This window comes from Gopherus evgoodei, chromosome 1 (genome assembly GCF_007399415.2).
Source record: "Gopherus evgoodei ecotype Sinaloan lineage chromosome 1, rGopEvg1_v1.p, whole genome shotgun sequence".
In the NCBI taxonomy this organism is placed as follows: Eukaryota; Metazoa; Chordata; order Testudines; family Testudinidae; genus Gopherus; species Gopherus evgoodei.
In genome coordinates, this window is record NC_044322.1 from 364,419,565 (window position 1) to 364,442,114 (window position 22,550).

General features: G+C 54.6%; 1 protein-coding gene across 4 annotated transcripts in view; it reads left to right on the plus strand.

Annotated features, from left to right (window-relative positions):
- The first annotated feature begins 1,192 nt into the window (after positions 1–1,192).
- The window catches only part of IRF5 (interferon regulatory factor 5), a 37,566-nt gene continuing 16,208 nt past the window's right edge, over positions 1,193–22,550 (plus strand). The window contains exons 1-2 of one of the 4 annotated variants that reach the window (XM_030583419.1): positions 1,193–1,286; positions 5,978–6,113. The gene's annotated coding sequence lies outside the window, so the exon portion shown is untranslated. Of the gene's footprint in view, positions 1,287–5,670; positions 5,891–5,977; positions 6,114–22,550 lie in introns of those variants that run through there. The other 3 variants (XM_030583593.1, XM_030583331.1, XM_030583507.1) reach the window with 3 other exon arrangements.

A 22,550-nucleotide genomic window follows, 5' to 3' on the forward strand; every position in this document is an offset into this window, starting at 1 on the left:
TCAGCTTAACTTCTCCGAAGCAGAGCATCTCCCCGGAGCACCCATTGTGTTATGCTGCAGTACAGCTGTTCTTAAACGGTGGCCCCTGGACCAATTGGTAAATCTCAGGGCATTTGGTCCCCAGGTAGCTGGCTGGCTTCATTGGGCTGGCTTCTCATAGACTCTAGGACTGGAAGGGACCTCGAGAGGTCATCGAGTCCAGTTCTCCTCCTTGTAGGCAGCTTCTGCACTTCATGAAAAGCTAGTTTCAAATGCTTCACAAATCTCCCCTGAGGAAGTGTTATCCCAGTGGGAGAGACTCACCCAAGCCCACCTGGGCTCGCTTAGTTTACTAATAAGAGTGTGGTGCCAATGAACCACATGTAGGTTTCCACTTGGGAAGGAGCTTGGAGGAAGGTGCCTGGAAGAGACTGGTCCAAAGCTGGCCAAGACAAGCCATTTTCTCCAGGGTTGAGGAGGGCTGGCAAGGCAAGGATTCCCAGGCACACAAGGAGCTTGCACAAGAGAAGCTTCATCATCAAATGAAGGGCTGGAGTGGATGGGCTGCCATGCGGGGGAATAGCTCCCCCGCCAAGGTGAAACTCATGTCTCAGTCAGCCCAATTCAGCTGGTCCGGGCAGGTGAGAGGTTGGCATAGATCTCTGGATAGATGAACAGGTGGCAAAGGGCAGGATACCTAGGGAGAGAGATTGGCACAGGTGAGGGGCTGACCCTGGGTAGGTGAGGGGCTATGGGGCTGGCCCAGGTGAGGGGCTGACCCTGGGCAGGTGAGGGGCTATGGGGCTGACCCTGGGTAGGTGAGGGGCTGGCACAGGTGAAGGGCTGACCCTGGACAGTGAGGGGCTCCCCAGACAGGTGAGGGGCTCAGGGGCTGGCCCAGGTGAGGGGTTCTCCTGGTGGTGAGGTGCTGACCCTGGGCAGGTGAGGGGTGACCCTGGCAGTGAGGGGCTCCCCAGACAGGTGAGGGGCTCAGGGGCTGGCCCAGGTGAGGGGTTCTCCTGGTGGTGAGGTGCTGACCCTGGGCAGGTGAGGGGCTGGCCCAGGTGGGGGGCTCCCCCGGCAGTGAGGGGCTCCCCAGACAGGTGCGGGGCTCCCCCGGCCGCGAGGCGGGGCCGCCCCCGGGGAGCCCGGCAGGGAGGTGCGGCTGAGCGGGGGCGGCGGCCCGGCCATGCGGAAGTGCTGGGTGGCGGCGGCTGCAGGAGTGGGGAGCCGAGCCCGGCTGACATCGGCCCCGGGCAGCGAGGGGAGCAGCCCGGCAGCAGGATCCAGGAGCCTCCCGGCGCAGGGTGAGTCCCGGCCCCGGGGGCAGCGCCCCCCATCCCCGGGCTCCCCCTTCCCTCCCCGGGGCACCGTGACTCCCACCCCCGAGTGCGCCAGCCCCCGCTCAGACCGGCCCCTTCCCGCTCCGCTGTGCCAGCCCCTGTGCCCCGCACCCGTGTGAGCCTCTCCCCTGTGCCAGCCCCTGTGCCCCGCACCCGTGTGAGCCTCTCCCCTGTGCCAGCCCCTGTGCCCCTCACCCGTGTGAGCCTCTCCCCTGTGCCAGCCCCTGTGCCCCGCACCCGTGTGAGCCTCTCTCCTGTGCCAGCCCCTGAGCCCCTCACCCGTGTGAGCCTCTCCCCTGTGCCAGCCCCTGTGCCCCGCACCCGTGTGAGCCTCTCTCCTGTGCCAGCCCCTGTGCCCCGCACCCGTGTGAGCCTCTCCCCTGTGCCAGCCCCTGTGCCCCTCACCCGTGTGAGCCTCTCCCCTGTGCCAGCCCCTGTGCCCCGCACCCGTGTGAGCCTCTCTCCTGTGCCAGCCCCTGAGCCCCTCACCCGTGTGAGCCTCTCCCCTGTGCCAGCCCCTGTGCCCCTCACCCGTGTGAGCCTCTCCCCTGTGCCAGCCCCTGAGTCCCTCACCTGTGTGAGCCTCTCCCCTGTGCCAGCCCCTGAGCCCCTCACCCGTGTGAGCCTCTCCCCTGTGCCAGCCCCTGAGTCCCTCACCCGTGTGAGCCTCTCCCCTGCCCTGTGCCAGCCCCTGAGCCCCTCACCTGTGTGAGCCTCTCCCCTGTGCCAGCCCCTGTGCCCCTCACCCGTGTGAGCCTCTCCCCTGTGCCAGCCCCTGAGTCCCTCACCCGTGTGAGCCTCTCCCCTGTGCCAGCCCCTGTGCCCCGCACCCGTGTGAGCCTCTCCCCTGTGCCAGCCCCTGTGCCCCGCACCCGTGTGAGCCTCTCCCCTGTGCCAGCCCCTGTGCCCCTCACCCGTGTGAGCCTCTCTCCTGTGCCAGCCCCTGTGCCCCTCACCTGTGTGAGCCTCTCCCCTGTGCCAGCCCCTGTGCCCCTCACCCGTGTGAGCCTCTCCCCTGTGCCAGCCCCTGTGCCCCTCACCCGTGTGAGCCTCTCCCCTGTGCCAGCCCCTGTGCCCCTCACCCGTGTGAGCTTCTCCCCTGCCCTGTGCCAGCCCCTCAGCCGTGTGAGGCCCTCCCCTCCCCTGTGCCAGCCCCTGTGCCCCTCACCCGTGTGAGCCTCTCCCCTGCCCTGTGCCAGCCCCTGAGCCCCTCACCCGTGTGAGCCTCTCCCCTGTGCCAGCCCCTGAGTCCCTCACCCGTGTGAGCCTCTCCCCTGTGCCAGCCCCAGAGCCCCTCACCCGTGTGAGCCTCTCCCCTGTGCCAGCCCCTGTGCCCCTCACCCGTGTGAGCCTCTCTCCTGTGCCAGCCCCTGTGCCCCTCACCCGTGTGAGCCTCTCCCCTGCCCTGTGCCAGCCCCTGAGCCCCGCACCCGTGTGAGCCTCTCCCCTGCCCTGTGCCAGCCCCTGAGCCCCTCACCCGTGTGAGCCTCTCCCCTGCCCTGTGCCAGCCCCTTTACTTATTGTAGTGAAAAGTTTCATGGACTAGGACCATAAACTGCTCACGGGAGAGAGAAGCTGAAAGCAGGCGGGTCCCGGCTGAGGGGCTGGTGGGTGCTGATGCAGCCCCCTGCCCCCGGGAGCTGCTCGGCCTCTGCCCCCTGGTGTCATTAGCGCAGAGCTCTTGATCCAGCTGCTATTGTGTTTTCAAGCTAATCCTAGTGAGGTGCGGCACAAGCAGGTTTCTCTGTGAGTGCTGGAAACACAAATCTTGCAGATGGGCTCACTTCTCGTCAGGCCGGCTTCTTCCTCGCCCAGATAACCGCTCTGCTCTCCAGGGTTGTGTGTGGGCACACCAGCACACACACGCTCTCTCCCTGCAGTTGTGTGTGTACACACCCTTTCTGTGCAGGGTTGTGTATATACACACACACACTCTCTCTCTCCCTGCAGAGTTGTGTGTGTGTGTATACACTCTCTGTGCAGGGTTTTGTGTGTACGCTCTCCCCCCCCCCCGCAGAGTTGTGTGTGTGTGTGTGTGTGTACACAGTTTCTGTGCAGGGTTGTATATGTACACACCCTCATGCTCTCTCCCTGCAGAGTTGTGTGTGTGTATACACTCTCTGTGCAGGGTTTTGTGTGTACGCTCCCCCCCCCCCCCGCAGAGTTATGTGTGTGTGTGTGTACACAGTTTCTGTGCAGGGTTGTGTGTGTACACACCCTCATGCTCTCTCCCTGCAGAGTTGTGTGTGTATACACACTCTGTGCAGGGTTGTATGTGTACAATCTCTCAATCCCCCTGCAGAGTTGTGTATGTGTGCACTCTTTCTGTGCGGGGTTGGGTGTACTCTCTCTTCCCTGCAGAGTTGTGTGTAAGTTTACACATTCTCAGTGCAGGCTTATGTACACAGTCTCTCTGTCTCTCCAGGGTTGTGTGTACACACAACCCCCTTGTGTACAAACTACAGGAAGCTCCCGCCCCCAAAATGGCAGGTGGGGAATAAAGACCAAAGGTTTCCTGCTGCGATTGGTGTGCGGCACAGACTGGCAGGCTGCTCCGCAGTGCTGTGGAGATGGACCCAGAAGAGCCCCATGCTAGAGGAAGTGGGGAGAGGAGCAGGAGACCGCACTGTTGGAGGGTTTTAGACCAACTTCTCAGAGCCAATGCAAGACCTTTAATTGGGTTATTCCCCCTTGTGCCTATTCCTCTGTGTGCCATGTTCCCACCTTCTTCAGTTCTCCCCAGAGGAACATTTGCCCCCTTCCCCCATGTTAAGCTAATTTTCCAGGCTCACTGACACAGCTGGCGGGCAGTCTGCTGGCAAATACCTAGGAGCAGCGGGATTAAATTAATAAAGACCCTGGCGGACAGTGGAGGTTTTATTGACAGTTTGTCAAAGGAGTTTTCAGTGCCATGATGAAGACAAAATGAGGAAACTCCATGAGACGTTGTGGCTTTTAACCTTCCCCTGCAGGGATTGTGTTCAACTGCCCCGGTCCGAGAGAGGCAGAGCGCGGCCCTGAATTCTAAACAAACCGCAAATAGACAAATGGGATTTCTTGGGCCCAGGCGAACAAGCTGGAAATGAATAACAACTTTTAAAACTCTCTCAGTGCCCACAGTCGAGGGGCTTGTTAGGAACAAGGAGATGAGATTTCTTAAAAAAACCAAACAAAAACCAATGCAAATGGGACCTTTTGTTTGAGAGCCTCCCTTTAAAAAAGGGACAATTAGGATGAATGTGGGGGGAAACTCTGTGACAGCGAGATCCGGGCAGTCAACAAAAGCGCAGGCATTGACAATAAAAAAACCCACCCCCAATCCTGCACTGTCTGAGGGTGGTGAGCTTGGCCGTCATCGGCCTGGCCACCTAGCCTCTCTAGAACTAGTAGTGTGGGGTAGTTTTTTCCTATCAGTGGCTGCTGCCCAGAGATAGTGGTGAGTGTGTGGGGTGGGGTGTTTCCCTTTCTCCAAAGCAACAGGCCTTGGCCATTGCCAAAGGCAGCATGCCAGCCTAGATGGCTCACCATGCTCCTGGACCAATTGCAGCTGGGTTAACTGTTCATCCCTCCCAGAGCCCAGTTCTCCTTGTAATAATAAACTCATCCCTTGAATGCAGGTGTGAGGAGGCGAAAGGGGAGTTCCCCTCCTTCGGCAAGGCTGTAATGACAAACACAAGGACCCAGGCAGGGCGGCACAGTGGAAGCCGGTTCAGAATGCCGAGTGTGTCATTTTAACAGTGCGCTTCCCTGTTGCTTTCAAAAACCCAGCCCAGAATAACCGCCGGAGGGTGGGGGAAGCCGGGCCGCTGCAGCAGAAAGGGGCAGGAAGACCCCAATCACACACTGAAAAAGGACCTGTGTGTGGATGTAATGGTTCAAACTTGGATGCTTCTGTCCAGACACCTACATATGTGTCTAGGCACCCAAATAAGGAAACGTATTTAATTGCTTAAGTGTGGAGTTAGTTGTCTAAATATGGATACCCAACTCTGAAAAATGTGGCCATAATATAATCTCTCAGGGGGGCGTATACAGTCCTGCAAAACTTCAGGGACCAATCCTACATGGCTCTCCTGGACAATTCTCCCTCGGATAATATTGCCTAGGAGAGCCAGTATTCATTGACAGCTGCTGTTAGGGTTTCACTGCTCCCGGGGATTACGCTATAGATTCCCTGGTAGCTGGCATTGTCTGAAATGTCCGCGTGTTTTTATTACAAAGGTCTAAAGTCATCTGCAAAACAGCTAATCCCAGTTCCCTCTCTCTACCTCGGTATTTATAAAGTGTTGAGTCACAGGCACAGACCTATGGGAAAGTGAGAGGCTTAATACCGCACACTAAACTGGGTGTGACTCTTGCCTGCATGGGGTTTGGTTGCTTGCATGTGAATTCCTTCCTTTTAACTGAGCGTCTGGTCCTGCAAGATTTCCAGGGCAAGACAGGACGTGTGCTCTGTCCAGCACCTACTCCCACAGGGCCCTGATGGAGGTCTCTGGGGGTTACTTGCGATACGAAATGAAGGGGGCTCTTACAGACATGACTAGGCTGTTTACGCTCCTCCTCCCAAAGTAATGGAGTTTTCACACTTGGTAGCCGAAAACCCGTGTCTATTTCTGATGATTTGAGGAAGTGTCTCTCTTATTTTTATTTCACAGACTAAAGTTAGAAAAAAACCCCAGCCCGTGTTTCAAATTCCCCTCTCTGACATCGATTTCAAAGCCGGACCTCTATGGGCGTCCAGTAAGCCTGGGGCTGCCTCTTCTCTCTTTCCGTTCGGGGAACCTACATTAGGTAAGTCCGCTTGTCTCTTGCACATTAACTCTATGAAGGATCCGCTAGTGAGAAACATCCAGGCAGGAACTGATAGTGGTGTAGTGGATCTTGTATTTTTTATCTCGGCCCAGTGTCTGCAGCGCTGTTACCGACTAGAATGATGTGGTTATGAATGGTTAATTGCCGCTCAGACCTGGGAGCAGGGCTATGTGGGAGTGGAGTCTGTCTGTTCTTGCAAGGTCATTGTTCATGTTTAATTAACAGGTGGGGGAAGGGGTTGTAAATAACAGCCTGTTACTATGTCACTCAGCTACAGACTGTGGTCAGGTCAGAATCAAGATTTAAGGATTGAGATAAAACTCAAGAGTCTGGGGTTAATGAAGTTGGTTTCTCCGCCTTCCACCTCCTTTAAGAAATAATTTAAAGGGACACGGTCGTCTTGGAAACTGGATCTGTCGGAAATGTTATCCCTACTATAGTTACAAGTAGCACACGAGATTAGGAAACCTAAGAGACCTTTGCAGAAAAGCAAACCTCTGTCTTTGCACCTTGTCACGTGGCGTTTTACAGGGCTTTATAGAGTCAGTTTCATTGTTCCTCTTTATGGTCAATTAGTTGCTTGGTGTTTTCCTTGCTGAAAAGAAACGGAGCCTTTTTTAATAAAGGAATTTAGAAAAAACCTCAGGTCAGCCTGTATAAAGGAAACTCCATCAGAAATGGGCATTCTCTGGAAGTTAGTCAGTTTAAAAAGAAATTGTCAGTATGCCATTATTATTGCTGTATTTTGATAATGCCTAGGAATCCTCCTCTGGGAGCAGGACCACATTGTGTTAGCTCATGTACAAACACAGAACAAAAGTCTGGCCTGGAGAGGCCAAACTGACTGTGACAAGTAGATGAGGCACACAAATATTTCCTTGGGTTCTGCTTGCTGCAGTTCAGCCAGTCTGCCCTTTCCTCACATTCAATGGTCCCTGCGTAGCCACCTCCCAGCGATGGGATTAAAATGATCTGGGGCTCGTTTCCGTGGGTTTCCACATGGGAAGAGCCTGGAAAGACTGGGATCATTTAGTTTTCGGAGAAGATAAATACCGTCGTAGACAATACCCACTCCTGCTGTGAGTGCGGGGGACTGGACTCGATGACCTCTTGAGCTCTCTTCCACTCCTGTGATTCTATGATCTTGTAAACTAACCAAGACTTGTTATAACATTACATGTGGTGTTCCATTGGAGGGTATTGGCTAGACCTGAATACAGTAGCAGGTGTGGTTTAGACAGAGCGATCGTGAACATGTGCCCGATATGTTCGTAAATTCCAGCAGCATTAATCTTTGCCAGCACGAAGAGAATGACTCTGGAATTTCATACGGTACCAGGGATGCTGGCCAATTGGGAGGTTGAGAAATCGCTCGCTACCCACCTTTGTGAGCAGAGCCTCCAAGGGAATTTTTGCCCGATGCCTTTTCTGCCAGAGTGGCAGCAGGGCGTGAGCTGGTTTGCATGGGAGGGTTTTACCTGGACCCAACAAAGAGCTGCCCTCTGTTGTGACTATGATGGTGCTTTGCAGTCCACAGCACTCGTCACCTGAGGGTCTGTGTGTGACAGACGGTCAGTTATCTTTCCTGCCTCCGCGAGGGGCTGGGGGTGGCTAGGAATGGAATCCAGCTTTCTAGGATGAGGATCACAGCCTTCTGCTCTAGCCCCTAGTAATGCTGTTTTGGGAGCAGCTAAAGTGGGACAGTTTCCCCCCGCCCCCCGGCTGGAGGACTGTGGAGTGGTGTGTTCTGGGTTCCAGGCAGACAGGTTCTCTGAACCAGCGTTGCTGGGAGACTCTCTCATCTGTATCTTTTTTCCTTAGTCCTATTCTCAGGAACGTACCATTTGCCAGCCTAGATCAGAACATGGGTCCGTAGAGCTGAATATCCTGTCTCTAGCAAGGGCCAGTGCCTGCGACTTCAGCGTTGGAGTCCCCGTGAAACGTCTCATTGGCAATACTGTGTCGTGGGGCAGTTCCTGATCTCACCTGGGGATCAGCTGGGGTTCGGATGGCAGAAAGTCTTTGCAAGCTTAGCCTTTCATCTCAGCAGATCTGAGCTCTGGCCAGGTCCTCCAGAGCCCTGTTTTGCCTGCATCTCCCCCCTCCTTTCCACTCACTTGCTTTCCTCGTTCCCAGTATCCCTCCCTGAAACCCTTTTCCTTCACCAGTCATCCCTGGGTTCTCCTCCTCCAAGCTGTCACCGGGGCCCCATGCACCTGCTCTGCATGGCTCTGCTGCGTAGGGTTTTGGAGGCGGGGACTGGGTCTTATTCTTTGTTTTTTATGCACAATCTCTCTGAAGGCTGGGGTTCAAATCCCACACACATGATGCAGTTGGGAGGGATTTGGGGGTTCCATCCTGCTCCCTGCCCCCCAAAACAGCCTCCTGGCAGGCTCAGGACTCTCCCACCAGCCTGCTGCATGCCTGTGTGTGGACATGGGGTGAGCTGGGGGTTGAGTTATTTTGCTGACATATTCCGTGGCTCTTGCTTTCTTTGTGCTTAATTTGCCTGTTGTCAAAGGTAGGAGTGGGCGGGTGCGTGGAACGGAAAATCAAGGCCTTCCACTCGCAAAGGAAGGTCGCCGGAGGTCCTTGTGGAGAAGAATTGGGCAGCCACAAGTGTCTGTGGGCCCAGGTGGGCTCAGGTGCATTGGCAGAGTGTGGCTGGGATCAGGACTGCAGGAGCAAGGGTCTGGATCGAGGTGTGCGGGCAGAGGGGACCCAAGGCTGCACTAAGGGGGTATTGCATCAGTACATCTGGGGGGGAAGGGAGCCCCAGGGCTGGAACAGGAGCAGGTCTGACGCCTGAGCCCTGCTTGCCGGAGACCTGGTCGGGGGGGTGAGTGATGGTGTACAGATAAGCGGGGGTGGCGTTTCTCCGCTGTGCACCATGTAGATGGCACCAGCTCACTTCAGGAGCAATGGTTTGTTTCCTTCCCCGGTTTCTGCAATGGGGCAGGGCTCCAGGGAGATCTTGGCCTTTCGTTTCCCGTGGGGCTTGGCCTTGCCAAGGAGGAACCAGCTTGGAAATGTGCGGCTCCCGTCTCTTTACTCACACGCCGGTTGCTTCACTCGCCTGCCTGTCACATCCGTGGTTGCTGCTGTAGCAACCCCTGTGATGTCACTGGCCGGTTCCGAGATCTAGGTGTGATGAAACAAGCAGAGGCTTACATTGCCCAGGAGGGAGCAAGACGGGAAGAGAGCAGGACTCCAGATCAGGCCGGGGAAGCTGCCCCAGTGGGAAGAAGAGCCATGAAGGTTGAGTTGCAACACGTGTATCTGCAGCTCATCCAGAGCAAAAGTATTGGTCATCTCTCAGCCAATCAGATAGCACATGCAAATCTCTGCTTGCTGGTTGGCCCAGAGGAAAATTTTTTTTCCCCATCCTGGACCTGTAACTTCTTCCCCCATTTGAAACAAGCAAGCTAATGCCGGGCCTTTGCAGCGCGGTTAGGGTGATGTCAGCTGCTTGCTGGGGAAGTGTCTTCGCTTTGGCTCCCGCCGACGTAAGTGCCTCTCTACACCCATTTAGTTACATCACCTCTCCGAGTGGCACAGAGACGCAGTGTCAGCGTAGACCCTGTGCTGCTTACGTGACTGTTACTGGCTTTTAGGGGCCGTCCCCTGATGCCCCACACTGACAGTCGACTCGATACTGTGCTCCTGGTAAGGGCACGCACCCCAACACAAGGAGCCGTGCATGGACACGCACAAGTGATTGAATAACCGCGGGGGCTGCACGCCGATGAACGATAGGTTGACGCAATTTGTGTTGGAGACGTGGCCTAGCAAGAATGGCTGCAGTGAGAGACATCTGTGGGCTCGGCTGCAGGACTTGCCAATGCTTTTGACAGGATCCTGAGCGTGTGCCAGTAGAGACGCAGCCATCAGGTTTCCGTGATCAGCAAGATGTCCTGCCCCTTGAGAAAAAACGCTCTGTATCTGTATCTGTACAGCCCGGTGACCCGAGCCATTCCCCCAGGCCATGCTCCGAGCACGTGCACCTTCAGCTGGCCTCCAAATGTGCCCCCTTGCCACTGGGTCCACTCGCTGCTACTGGCGCCTCCTCCTGGTTGCTCTGGGAATTAGTTCTGGCCAGGCGTTGCGCCCACTTCTGGCAGCGTCCCTCCCACCCTCTGCACCTCACTCAACATGTTCCCTCTTTGTGCCTTGGCCCCTCCGGCCAGGTCACTGCACGCTTCCCCTTCGGGGGTACCAAAGTCTCTCTTGACTCATGGACTCTGGCCGTCTTCCTGCTCGCTGCCCAGCAGGTGCCACTTCCCCCGCAGCCGGCAGGGGAACCCGGGCCCACCCACCACTCCAGGTCCCAGCCTGGGGACCCTGCAGATGTGGCCTGCTTTCCCGCAAGACCCTGTTGCTCCTTCCTACAGTGCCTGGGCTTTATACAGGCCCTTCCTGTTCCTGCCCAGCTGAGCTGCCTGTCTGATCAATCCCTGCTCCCTGGCGGTTCCTCCAGGTGCTGCCTGGGCAGTTAATCTTCCAGCTGCACCCGATTCCAGCCAGGGAGGATGGAGTCAGCACGTGGATCCTGCCCTACTGAGTCAGCCTGGCCTGAGCTGCGTTGGCAGGACTCAAACACTGCTAACAGGGTTGGTCCGCACGAAAGCCCCCTCTCCCCCTGGCCCCCGTTACAGACACCTTTCATCCTGCGGCGTCCCCGCACCCCTCACAAGCTGCCCCTAGGGGGCGCCACCGAAATGCTGCCAGCCAGGCTGTGCAGCCGGCATGGCGGCTGGAGTAACTCCTCGCTCTTACGAACCCTGCCATGGTGTTGGAGATCAGGAGGCGGTGGTCATGCCCAGGGGTTAGAGCAGGAGTTGGTGACCAGGACTGGAGTCCCGGGGCAGAGCCAGCGGCAGACGTTGGAGCTGGGAGGCAGAGCAGGTTACCCTCGCCTGCAGTGGGTAACCTATTGCACAGGTCCTATTGCAGCAGCCCCCAAACTGCTGCTGTAGGGCACTGTTCCCACCAACCACATGGCCGACTCCAGGCCAGCTGCACTCCCAGAGGTTGCTGGAGTCTGACTCCGGCTCCTGACCCCTGGTCTCGTTAATATCTGTGCCCTGACTCCGTTCCCTGGGGAGCCTGAGGGGCCAAATCTAACGTGCCGAGATTCAAAGCTGTGATTGAGGAAACTCTGGGCATGATGCTGTTGGCTGCCTGTGGCTCTGCCAATATTTACCGTCTAGGTCAATTCATGTTCGTTACCCGGCACTCACAGAGCACTTCACATTTCCAAAGCGCTGAGCAAACGTTGGCTGACTCCCAGCACCAGTCAGAAATCTCGCCCAGGGCTCGAGGTTCGCGCTCTGCTTCAACCAGGAAACCCAACCGCTCACTAAGCACCATGCAGAGCAGATCCCAGGTCACGAGGGGGAAGGGCTTGAGGATTATTCCTGGTCCCACTTATGCCGAACCCCCCAACAAAGAAAAACCCAGTTCTGGGGGACTGGTAGCTTCAGGGCTGGAACTGAGGTTATTAGTTGGGACTGAGTTGTTGGCAGAGCGATGTGTGCGGAGCCCAGGGGGCTACATATCGGGAGTGAGGGGCACCAGCAGAGCTGTGGGGGAGGGGAGCCCAGAGCTGGGGTGCAGGTCGGGATTGAGGGGCACCGGCAGAACTGTGTGACTGGAAGGAGACGAAGGCTGTGCAATAGAAGAGGAGAAGGAGGAGAGAGACAGGAGACACAGGGAAGTGGAGTGTAAGGACGATGTCTGGCTCTGTGGAAACACGGATGGGCCATATTTATGGCCTGGGGTACGAGATCATAGATGCGCTTAGGATGAAGAGAGCTCCTCTAAAGGGTTGCTCCGTGAGGGGCGGGACTGTCTCCATGATGGGAGACAAGGTCTCCTGTGTCTTTCCAGTGGCTCATACAGAAAGGAGGCTGGTCGGCGAGGGAGAGATGCCAAACAGCGACACTGCTGTTTTGCACTGGTTTAGAAGGGATGCTGGTGTTGCCTGGAGCCAATGGTAGCAAATGCAGGTTTGCCCCTGGGTCTAGAGGGAGTGTGCTGCTTTCTGGGCTGTGCCAGGGCCTGTCACAGCTGGAATACTGGGAAAGGGGCTGATTTTTCTCCTGCGTTTGGCAGCCGTCCATGGTTACACACCCCCTGCCCGGGCTGCCGGCAGCGACGGGCCCCTTGGCAGAGCATTCTGTGGGAATGCACGGCCAGTGCTGAAGTTCGGAAAGGTTCTGCTTGCGAAGAGGGGATGTTGACTCACCTATCGTTTGTCATTTCCCTTCTGGTTGTGACTAAGCAGCGATTCGAAACTTCCACTTCCCTTCCCCGCCATGTGGCGAGAGCTCCAGGGCAAGCGTCTGACCGACCGGGCAGGGCCGCCCTTGGCAAGCTGTCCGACACAAATGGATGCCCAGGAGGCCAGGTGCCCACCACGCCGTCCTGAGCAGCAAAGCTCTTGGACGCAGGTTTGCATTGTAACAAACTGGTTAGCATGTGTGTGTGTGTGCCACTGTCCCCTGCTGGATGGAATCAGAACCACTTGTCCATGTGTCCTAGGCCTTGCACTGCTAACAGTGAGTGGAGGGTCTTCTTTAGCTGAAGGATTAGGGGTGTTGTGGAGCAGTAAGATCAGGACCATCCCTGCGGTGCCATGATGTTCCAAGTGGATGCAGGCTGCAGCCTATTGAGGACGTCTCCGGCTGGCCAGGGCTTCGTTGTTGCATTTTGCACTCTCCAGCGTTCGTCAACTCCTTCTCTTAGTAGCTGCCCACCGGCCTCTCTTACCAACCGCTCCTAGCCCCTTCCATGTGGGCCGAGGCTGGTTTCCACTGTGCCGGCTCTGTGTGCGGCAGCCAGCCCACAGCACCTGGCCAGAGCTTTGTGCGAAGAGCCATCCGGGAAGCCGTTTGTGGAGCATGGCAAATTTTATTGGTCCTGCAAAACCCAAGAGCTGCATCACATGTTCCCGCGCACCGGCTCTCAGCACCGTGTCTAGTAGCCAGTTACACCTGGAGCCACACACCTCTTCTCCAGGGCATGCTCTTGGTAACTTTACCTCTGTTACTTCTTTGTTCATGTAATTACCCTGGTGCCGGAGTGGCTAGCAAAATGTGTCCCCTGCTGGCTGGATGTGGAGCAGGGAGTGTGACCAGATATTTTTTAAAGCAACGGCAACAACGCAAAGGTCTGTTGTCTCTCAGTGAGCTCGTCTAACCCTTCCCTAGTGGGAGGGGTGGGATTTGGTGACCTTTTCTGTTCTCAATTGCTTAGCTCAGCCAGTGCCCTGCTCTGCCTGTTACTGGTGGGGTGGTGCAAGTTACCACAAATATTCGGCCAATTAAGTATTTTTAAAGTCTTTCCAAATATACCTTTTTTTAAAGAGTGCAACTTAAATTATTTCTAGAATCCCCACAAGCCTGGAAAGTCCCCTGTCGTCCCCCAGAGTGGTCATGTGGTGCCGGGTAGCAAAGTTCTGCTTTCAAGTAGCTGCACTGTGAAGTCCTGGCAGGGTATGAATATCGCGGAGAAAGGCTGTTTAAAGAGCTGTGAGGTGATGTTTCCTCCAGAACTGAAAGACAGAGGTGGGATCTGGGTAAGGGGAAGGCTCCTGTGTTTTTCCTCTGCACATGCCCTTAAATCTTGGCGTGTTGGTTTCTGCTGCAAGCCTGGAATCTGTTTATTGGCTCTTCATCCTCATGCTTCAGGGTGTAAACTGATCGGCAGCTGAGGTCAGGAAGAGGTTTCATGGGAAATGCATGGTTGCGGAAGATGACATGAGGACTAATTCTGACATCCTCTGGAGCAACCGGCACCAGTCACTGTTAGGTACAGGATGCCAGGCAAACTGGACCATGGCAGTGTTTGCACAGAGCTGACTCCAATTCCTACTCCCCCTTACTCAGCTGCTGGCATCAGTTACCCCAGTTCCCTTGCCTGACATCTGGGGGGTGAAGAGAGCTCTGCAAAGAGTGACCCCTAGCTGAGATCAGCTCCAGCTGAGAGTACCTAAGCATGGCTTCTACCACTGCCTAACCAGTACCTCCCTCCTCGCCTCACCTTCCTCCTCTGTACAATGGGGCTAGTGATATGCACCTGTCAGCAGTACAGGGCCTATGGCACACAGTCAAGCAAGCCTGCTTCCACCCAGGAGATGGCAGCTCTTCGTATTCCAGTAGCACTGAAAGGTTTGCGACGGCAAGCACATGGGCAGGAAGATGCACAAGGTGCCCGAGAAACAATCCTGTTTCGCTCACTCAGTAACAGGCCCACGCTGGCCAGGTGTTTGGGGGTTTCTGCTCTTTGTCCCACACTCTGGGGCAGAGCTTTTCCTGTTCGCCATCAGCTCCCTTTCTGCTTTGGGGATTCCTCTTGAGTGTGGCACAGATGAGTGTGTGCTGCGTATGTGTGTGTGTGTGTGTGTGTGACAGAGGTAGATTGAGGTCTCCTGGGGCCCTGGCTGGAGCAAGGGTGAGGTCCTGGTGCTGGAACCATGGCCCTGCCCCGCCCCTTCTGCCTGCAGCCCCACCCATGGCCCCACCTTGTCCCGCCCGCTTGCCCATGGCCCTCCTCCATTCTACCCCTTCCCTCACAGCTCTGCTCCCTGCCCACTCCTTTCCGTGCCTCCCACCCACAGCCCAGAGACCCGAGAAGCTCTGTGCCCTGGGGCCACTGCAGAGAGCAAGAGCTGTGGCGGGGGGAGATTTTTCAAAGGGCCCCAAATTGGCTGCTCCTGCATCCCAGGAAGGACTAGCTCAGCCAGTTGTTTTCTGGCCACTGGGCCTGAGTGCAAGCTGCAGCAGATTCTGATCAAGCAGAGCGGGGCAAGTGAGGGTGTCTTAAAGGAGAAGGGAGGCACAGAGTTCTAAGAAACGAACCCAAGGTCGTGTCTGAGCCTGGTTCAGCAGGGAATTAAAGAGGAGTATCTAACTTTAAGCATATGAGGAAACTTAGTGAAGTCAGGGGAACTGCTCATGTGCAGGGAGGGCAGTGATATTATCTCCGTGGAAACTGAGGCACAGCGAGACTAAGTGACTTGTCCAAGTTACACAGACAGTCTTTGGCAGAGCCAGGAATTGCATCCAGGTCTCCCAGCACTCTCCCCACCTGATCTACCTGCCCCCTCCGTCAATCAGGAACTTCTCATGCTGCACTATGACACTTACCAACCTGGCAAAGTTAGACTCAGACCCTGAAAGGTATTTCGGTGGCTAACTCCTATTGGCTTCAGCCTTTGAGGATCCAGGCTATAGGAAATTTCACTTCACAGCCCTTTTCCTCCTCCTCCTCATTACTCTGTCTGCTGTAATGGTCCCCAGTGTGTGTGTGGGGATCAGCACTACTGCACCGAGTTGACAGGATCAGAACTGGGTTCCCTACTCCTCTGTGTCTGTCGTTCTCGTGATGGGCCCCTGTTTTCACAACAGCTGGGTTGCCGTTCTCATTTCTGCGGTCGCCATGAAGTCCAGACTGACCCTAGCACCCAGCACAGTGACAAATGCCCCGTATTACAGGGACGACATCAGTCTAACCAGGACATTTCCATGTGGAAAGCTGCATCTAGTAACTGACAGCACTCTCGGTAGTCGGTGTCAGTTTTCCTCTGGGTAGTCAGCTGTTTCGAGAGAGCCTTCCCTGCAGAAACCAGGATGAGAACTACATTTGCTGATTTAAATCAACCTGCCCTGTCACAAAGAGGAAACCTTGATTTAAATAATCAATTTTAATCATGTTTTGCATTTGCACTTTTTATTTTCCTAAAGACAGGTCAGTTCCCATTGGTCGGTAACCATTAGACCAGTGCTTCTCAAACTGGTGTTCTGCGGACCAGGGCCGGTCCGCGAGTCATCGGCTGCCGGTCCGCGGCGAGTTTCCTCATAAGAGCGTCGAATGGGATAATAATATGGCACCAGTCCCTGGCACATTGGAAAACAAAAATTGCCGGTCCCCCACATCTGATAGCTTGAGAAGTACGGTATTAGAACACATTGATTTGCAGCCTTTGTGTTAAATTTGGGGCTTCTTTTTGATAATCAGGAGGATACACTATAGCTAGACACTTTTTTTTTATTTAAGCAATTATGCAGCTTGAGATACATTTTTTTCAGATTCTTAATTTTTACATTTGTATTCAAGTAGAAAATGGGGAATGAAGCATTTCTTATACAATAGATGATTAAGTTTTAACTTGGATGAGAATTCAGATTCAATTGAAAATGCACAAAAACACAGGTTGTTTTTTTTTTTTCTTAAACTATCTTAAAATTGCTGGACACCTGAGAAAAAACAGTTGATCAGAAAGTTGATCAAAACAAGTTTTGCATTTAAAACTAACTGATTTATAAAAGAAAGGAAGTATCTGCAGTTAGTGAATTGAATGTTCTTCTTCACATAGTGCACAGTGTACCTGTGGAACTCCTTGCCTGAGGAGGTTGGGAAGGCTGGGACTATAGCAGAGTTTAAAAGAGAACTGGATACATTCATGGAGGTTAAGTCCATTAATGGCTATTAGCCAGGATGGGTAAGGAATGGTGTCCCTAGACTCTGCTTGTCAGAGGGTGGAGATGGATGGCAGGAGAGAGATCACTTGATCATTGCCTGTTAGGTTCACTCCCTCTGGGGCACCTGGCATTGGACACTGCCAGTAGACAGGATACTGGACTGGATGGACCTTTGGTCTGACCCAGTGTGGCCATTCTTATGTTCTTATGAATGGATTATTTCTAGTCACCACATCCTTCAAGGGTTTAGAACTAGTAGAGCTCATTCTCTCACACCTAGTTTTTATTCACAGATTGGGAGGGGAAAACAAGCTTTCCTGCTTTTGCCACTCCGAACTGGTTTCTTAACTTTGAAGGAATTAGTAGTCATTGAACTGACCTAGCTGAATAAGCTGATCTAAAGAAACTATTCTCTCTGTACCTGCAGAAGGGGCTGCTGCTTCCAAAAGGTAGTTTAGAATTTCAGCAAACTCGGGTTCCAGGTGTTTCACCAGCGACTTCCACCAGTTCAGTGGTCTGACTTCCTTTAAAACTTGACAGCAAACATGTACTGCTTCATATTATTGTTTTGTATTTAATTTAAATGATGCTGGTAGATTATAATAAATGATGACCAATGACCTTAACATTGGTCATCAATTTCAAATGTAATGTATGTAATTTTTTTTTTAATTATGTACATTTTAAAAAATCCAATGTTTTAAATGGATTTTTATCCTTTGGTTTGTAAGAACAGTTCGGGCCAGGTGATAGCCACTCCACATCATGTGGTGCTGGAGTTAGTCCTGGGGTGAGCTTTCGGCTCCTTTTAGAAGGGGACGAGACTTGAATTGGACGTTGTCCCTTTAAGTATTGCTGGCCCCAGTGCCCACCCTGGGGCACTTCCTCATTCGTGGCACTGTGCTCTGCAGAGCAGCTGTTCCTTCTCATTGCTTCCTGTTGCTTAACCGGGGTTTATTCCATAACAACACTTTCCTCTTCCCTGTGGCCTTGTGTTTTCCTAGGGAGGCGTTTTGGAGCAGCTTTCTCTGCAGCTTTTCATCAGCCCCACTGAATTAGCTTCACTTTTCCTCTGTTTATCTCTCTGCTGCTGATGTGCCCCAGGCAGGATGTAAGGGGGTGACTGCATACATTCCGTGTGTGCCCCCTCCAGCTCCTGGCACTGTGGGTCCTGGGTCGCTCCAGTCTGAAGAGAGGGCAAAATGCTACCCAGTCAGGATAGCCTTGCACCGACCTCACGTTCAAAAACTGTGAGCCAGCCCCAGTCCCCCAACATCACCACTTCAGTCATGAGACTGGCTTAAAAAAGTCTTGCAATTAAAATAAATACAGGCAGGGTTCTTTGCATTTGTCTTCTGGTTTTAGCGCCGTTTGGGTCACATTTTCAGGCTTTTCTCCACAATCACCGTGGCTAGAAACATACCTGTTTTATTTTTAAAATGGCAGCTGATATTCTCCTGCATTCACATGACTCTAGGAGCTGGTGCCTTAAGTTAAACACCCAATGTCACAAGAGTTGGTCACCTGGCACCTATTATAAGAGGCGACACAAGGTGCAGGTCCCTAGAGGAATTAGCCCACAGTTGTCACTAAGAGACAATGCTGCAACCTTCCTAAAATAACCTTGCCACCCCCCTGCAACTCCCTTTTGGGTCAGGACCCCCAATTTTAGAAACGCTGGTCTCCCCTGTGAAATCTGTGCAGTATAGGGTAAAAGCACACAAGACCAGATTACATGGGGGGAAGCCAGATTACACGATCTGTGATGTGTTTTTCATGGCTGCGAATTTGGTAGGGTCCTAACTATGTCCATAAAAACCATGCTTGTCAGTGGGGCCCATCCCAGCCTCTGACTCCTTCACTTGCAAATAACACATGATGGACATGACTGGCGCATGTATGTCTGTGGAACACACTCCTTGATCTCGCTGGGAATGGAGATGTGCACCGGGGAGCGGTTTGACTTGAGGGGGAGTTTGCTGGTGGGGGAAGGTGTCCATGGGTGTGTTCAGCTGGGCTGCGGGTGGATGTGAATGCCGACTCAGCAGCCGTTTCGCTGGATTTGCAGTGGTTGCGTCCAGAGGAAACATGCTTGAGCAACCTCAACTCTTGGGAAATCAGACGTTTGTTTTGGGAATAAAATAATAATAGCCTACATTCTGCCACTCTGACGCCTTCTGATGAGTGCCTTACGCCACGTGCTCCCCCACAGACCTCCCTGCGGCTAGTTGATGAGTAAGGTACTACTCAGCGGGAGGACAGGTGGCAGAATCTTGCCCAATATGTCCAGGAATTGCACACCCATCATTGAAAAGCAGCCACCTCTGGGGTGGAATTTGGCAGCTGCTTCACAGCACACAGCAACGCTGTAGAACAGTTTGAGACAGGAAGGAAGCTGGACACTGTTTGGATAGACCCTCCTCTCAGCTTAAAGGAGAGGGACCAAAAAGAAACCTGGGGTTGAATGGGTTCAAGGGAACAAACGGGCCAAAGAAGTTAACGTAACCCAGTCACTGTCCAGCATCTAAAAGGTCCTGAGTTCGGTGGACAGAGACCTATGCCTGCTTTGCACCAGGTATGGAAAAGGGAGAAAACTAGTTTGAGCCTGTGAACTGTAACTTCTTAAGTGAGGCTTTCATTTTCGCAGCTCCCGTGTCCCCTTTTCTTTTAGTTTGGGGGGTTAGAGGGAACCCCCCTCTTGTCTGACCAGCCCTTAGGTGGTACCAAAGATGGTGGTAACTGCCCCTTTGGGGGAGAAGAGAAGTTCTATCCATTGAGATGGGCTGGCGCTCGGGTGTCCAGACATCCTGATTTTATAGGGACGAGCCTGATATTTGGGGCTTTGTCTTATACAGGCATCTGTTACCCTCCCCTCCATCCTGATTTGTCAGACTTGCTGTCTGCTCACCTTAGCAGGAGCCATTGTTTCTTCTGTTTCATGTCTGGTCCTGTTTCATCCCAGGCAGTGGACGGGTAGGGGTGGCTGGTAGGGGTGGGTGGCTGTGTCATCTGGGTCCCTCCCTCTGGCCCAGCCTGCTCAGGACATCGTTAGGATTGGCACTAAGAAGGTCTGGGGTCCCAGGAGCTGGGATGGGGGTGTGGCTGCCAGGATGGTGATGCTTGTCTGTCTGTCCTTCTGTCTGTTCTGTTTCCCCAGAAAAATCTCTCTTTCAGGACCCCAGAAGGGAGTGATGGATGGAACAGCCCGTCCCCGCATTATTCTGTCCACTAATTCGGCCTAATATCCGACACACCAACGTTAGTTCGCTGATTTCTGGTTTCACATCTTCTGTTTCTAACCAGCATCATATCAACACTCCTGGGATGACAGTGACATGGGTATAGACGGGGGTCGGCAACCTGCGGCATGCGTGCCAAAGACGGCATGCAAGCCGATTTTTAATGGCATGTTGCTGCCTGCCGGGGTCCCGGCCCCACTCAGCCCCCCGGCCCACCACTCTCTCCTGCGGGGGCAGGAGGCAGAAGCTTGGTCCTGCCCGCAGCCAAGCTTTCCCGCTCCTCTGCTTCTTCCCCCAGCGTGGTGCCTTCCTGCACCGCCTCCTCTCCTTCCCTGCACCAGTCAGCTGATGGCCCTTGCGAGGGGGGGGGAAGCGGAGCCACAGCGCGCTGGGCCGAGGAAGAGGCAGAGAAGAGGGGGGGACAGATGCAGCCCTGGGGAAAGGGTGGAATCAGGCATATCCCCTCCAGCCCCCTGCCGTGAGCCGCTCATGGCAGGGAGCTGGGAGCACCCCCAGGAGCTGAGCACCCCAGCCCTCTGCCCTGACCCCTGAACCCCCCCCTACACCCAGCCCTCTGCCCTGACCCCTGCACCCCCACAACCCCAGCCCTGACTCCTGCACCCCCCACACATACCCAGCCATCCCACACCCTAACTCCTGCACCCCTCACATATACCCAGCCCCCCCACACCTATGCCCTGACTCTTGCACCCCCCCAGATCCCCATCCCCACCCCCACCCTGAGCACCAAACGGGAGCTCCTGCACACACACACCCACATTCCCACCTACACCCCTGGTCTGGGGTCCTGGCCGCTGGCCCCGCTCAGCCCGCTGCCAGTCTGGGGTCCCAGCTGCCGGCCCCTTGCCAGCTGGGGTCCCGCAGGCCCCCTCAGCCCGCTGCCGGCCTAGGGGAACGGAACCTCAGGCCAGCAGCAGGCTGAGTGGGCTGGCGGCGTAAGATCAGCATTTTAATTTAATTTTAAATTTAGCTTCTTAAATATTTTGAAAACCTTGTTTACCTTACATACAACAATAGTTTAGTTCTATATTATAGACTTGTAGAGAGAGACCTTCTAAAAAACGTTAAAATGTATTACCAGTGTACGAAACCTTAAGTTAAAGTGAATAAGTGAAGACTCGGCACAGCACTTCTGAAAGGTTGCCGACCCCTGGTATAGACTAATCCAGATTCTCTGTCTGGATTTCTTGCACCTGTTCCCAACTGCAGTGATTGTTTTACACGACAGTGACATTCGATAACTGTACGCTTGCTGTGTAGAGCGAACGTCACAATTAGGGAGCATTTGTAGGCGCACTGGTCACAACCTGCCACCCTCCTCTTTCCCCCACCCCCCGGCCAGCTCATTTCACATTGGCCCCCAATTGTCGTCTGGTTCCTCCAATCTAGGTTGGATTCAAACTGGTGCCGGGGATGGTGGTCGGGGAATAATACACGTATGTGTGTGTGTTTGTGTATAAACTCCAAGGTACGCCATGCAAGGGAGGTCACAGCTGTGTGCCCAGAGCTGGGACTTGCGGGATGGGGCCTGGACTTCGGGTGGGTGATGAGCCCCGCAGGGACCGAGGGCTGTGTGGGGGTGTGGTCCGCACCCACCAGGGAGCTGTGCCAGGCGGGGGAAGGGGCTCTCCGTCGTGTGGGGTGTCTAAGATCATACTGGACTGGAGAGAAGAGCTCTCCCCACGCCCTGAGCTAGGTCCCGGGTGGGTGTCTGTTGCTCTCCTGCCCAGGGGACGCGATGCCGTTCCTGTGTCAGGGCTCTGCTGAGCTGCCTGAGGGCTTGGGAGCAGCAGGCCAGGCTGGGCTCCTCTCCCAGCCCGTGGGTGGCAGGTCTACAGGAGACGCGTGCTTGGTGTGTCGCCCCACGCCCTGCCAGCACCGGCTCGGGCAAGCTGCAGCAAGCAGCGGGCCTCCCTGCCCAGCCCAGCCCAGCCCAGAGACCCTCCCGCTCTGCAAATACTAGGATGTGGGGGGCCCCGCTTAGGGCATGGCCTTACCCCTCCTGGAGCGATAGGTGTGCAGCCCCCACCGTGACTGTCTCCTCTCCAGGCTCGGGGCTGTTCAACGCTCCCCCCGTCCACCCTCCAGGCGTCGATGGGCCTGAGGGCAGGGCAATGCGTGCTCCGTACCTGGTGACCTGCTCCCATCCGTACAGATAGCACAGGGCTGGGCGTGGCACTCACCTCAGAGAGAGTGAAGGAAATGCTGAGCACTGGCAGCAAAGGGGAGAAGGCGGGGGCAGCCCGGCAACGAGATCGCCTCCTTCCAGGCCCCACTGGTCACTTCCCCTGCCCACATGGGCTTTCCAATCTCCTTTCCCCGGGCTTATCCTCCCTCCGAAGAAGCTTCGGGGGGGGATAATGGGGAGGAGGAAAAGTTCTGCTGCGTCTCCTCCATTTCCAGTGCCTGACTCCCTCCTCCTGGCATCGCTGTTGTCCCAGAGCTGAGAGGAGCCTGGCCTCCTGGCGCTGCCCCTGCTCTAGCCAGGGTCTGCCAGTTGGCAGCTGTGAAGCCAGGGAGGGAGTGGGGAGAGCTCAGGCAGAGGGTTTTTTTTTTTTTTGTAGGACCTACAAAAACTGTTTTTCTTTTTTTTTAAATCTTGGCAATAACAGGGTTTGTTTTGCGTGTGAGAAGGTTCATAGATTCAAGGAGTTGAAGGCCAGGAGGAACCA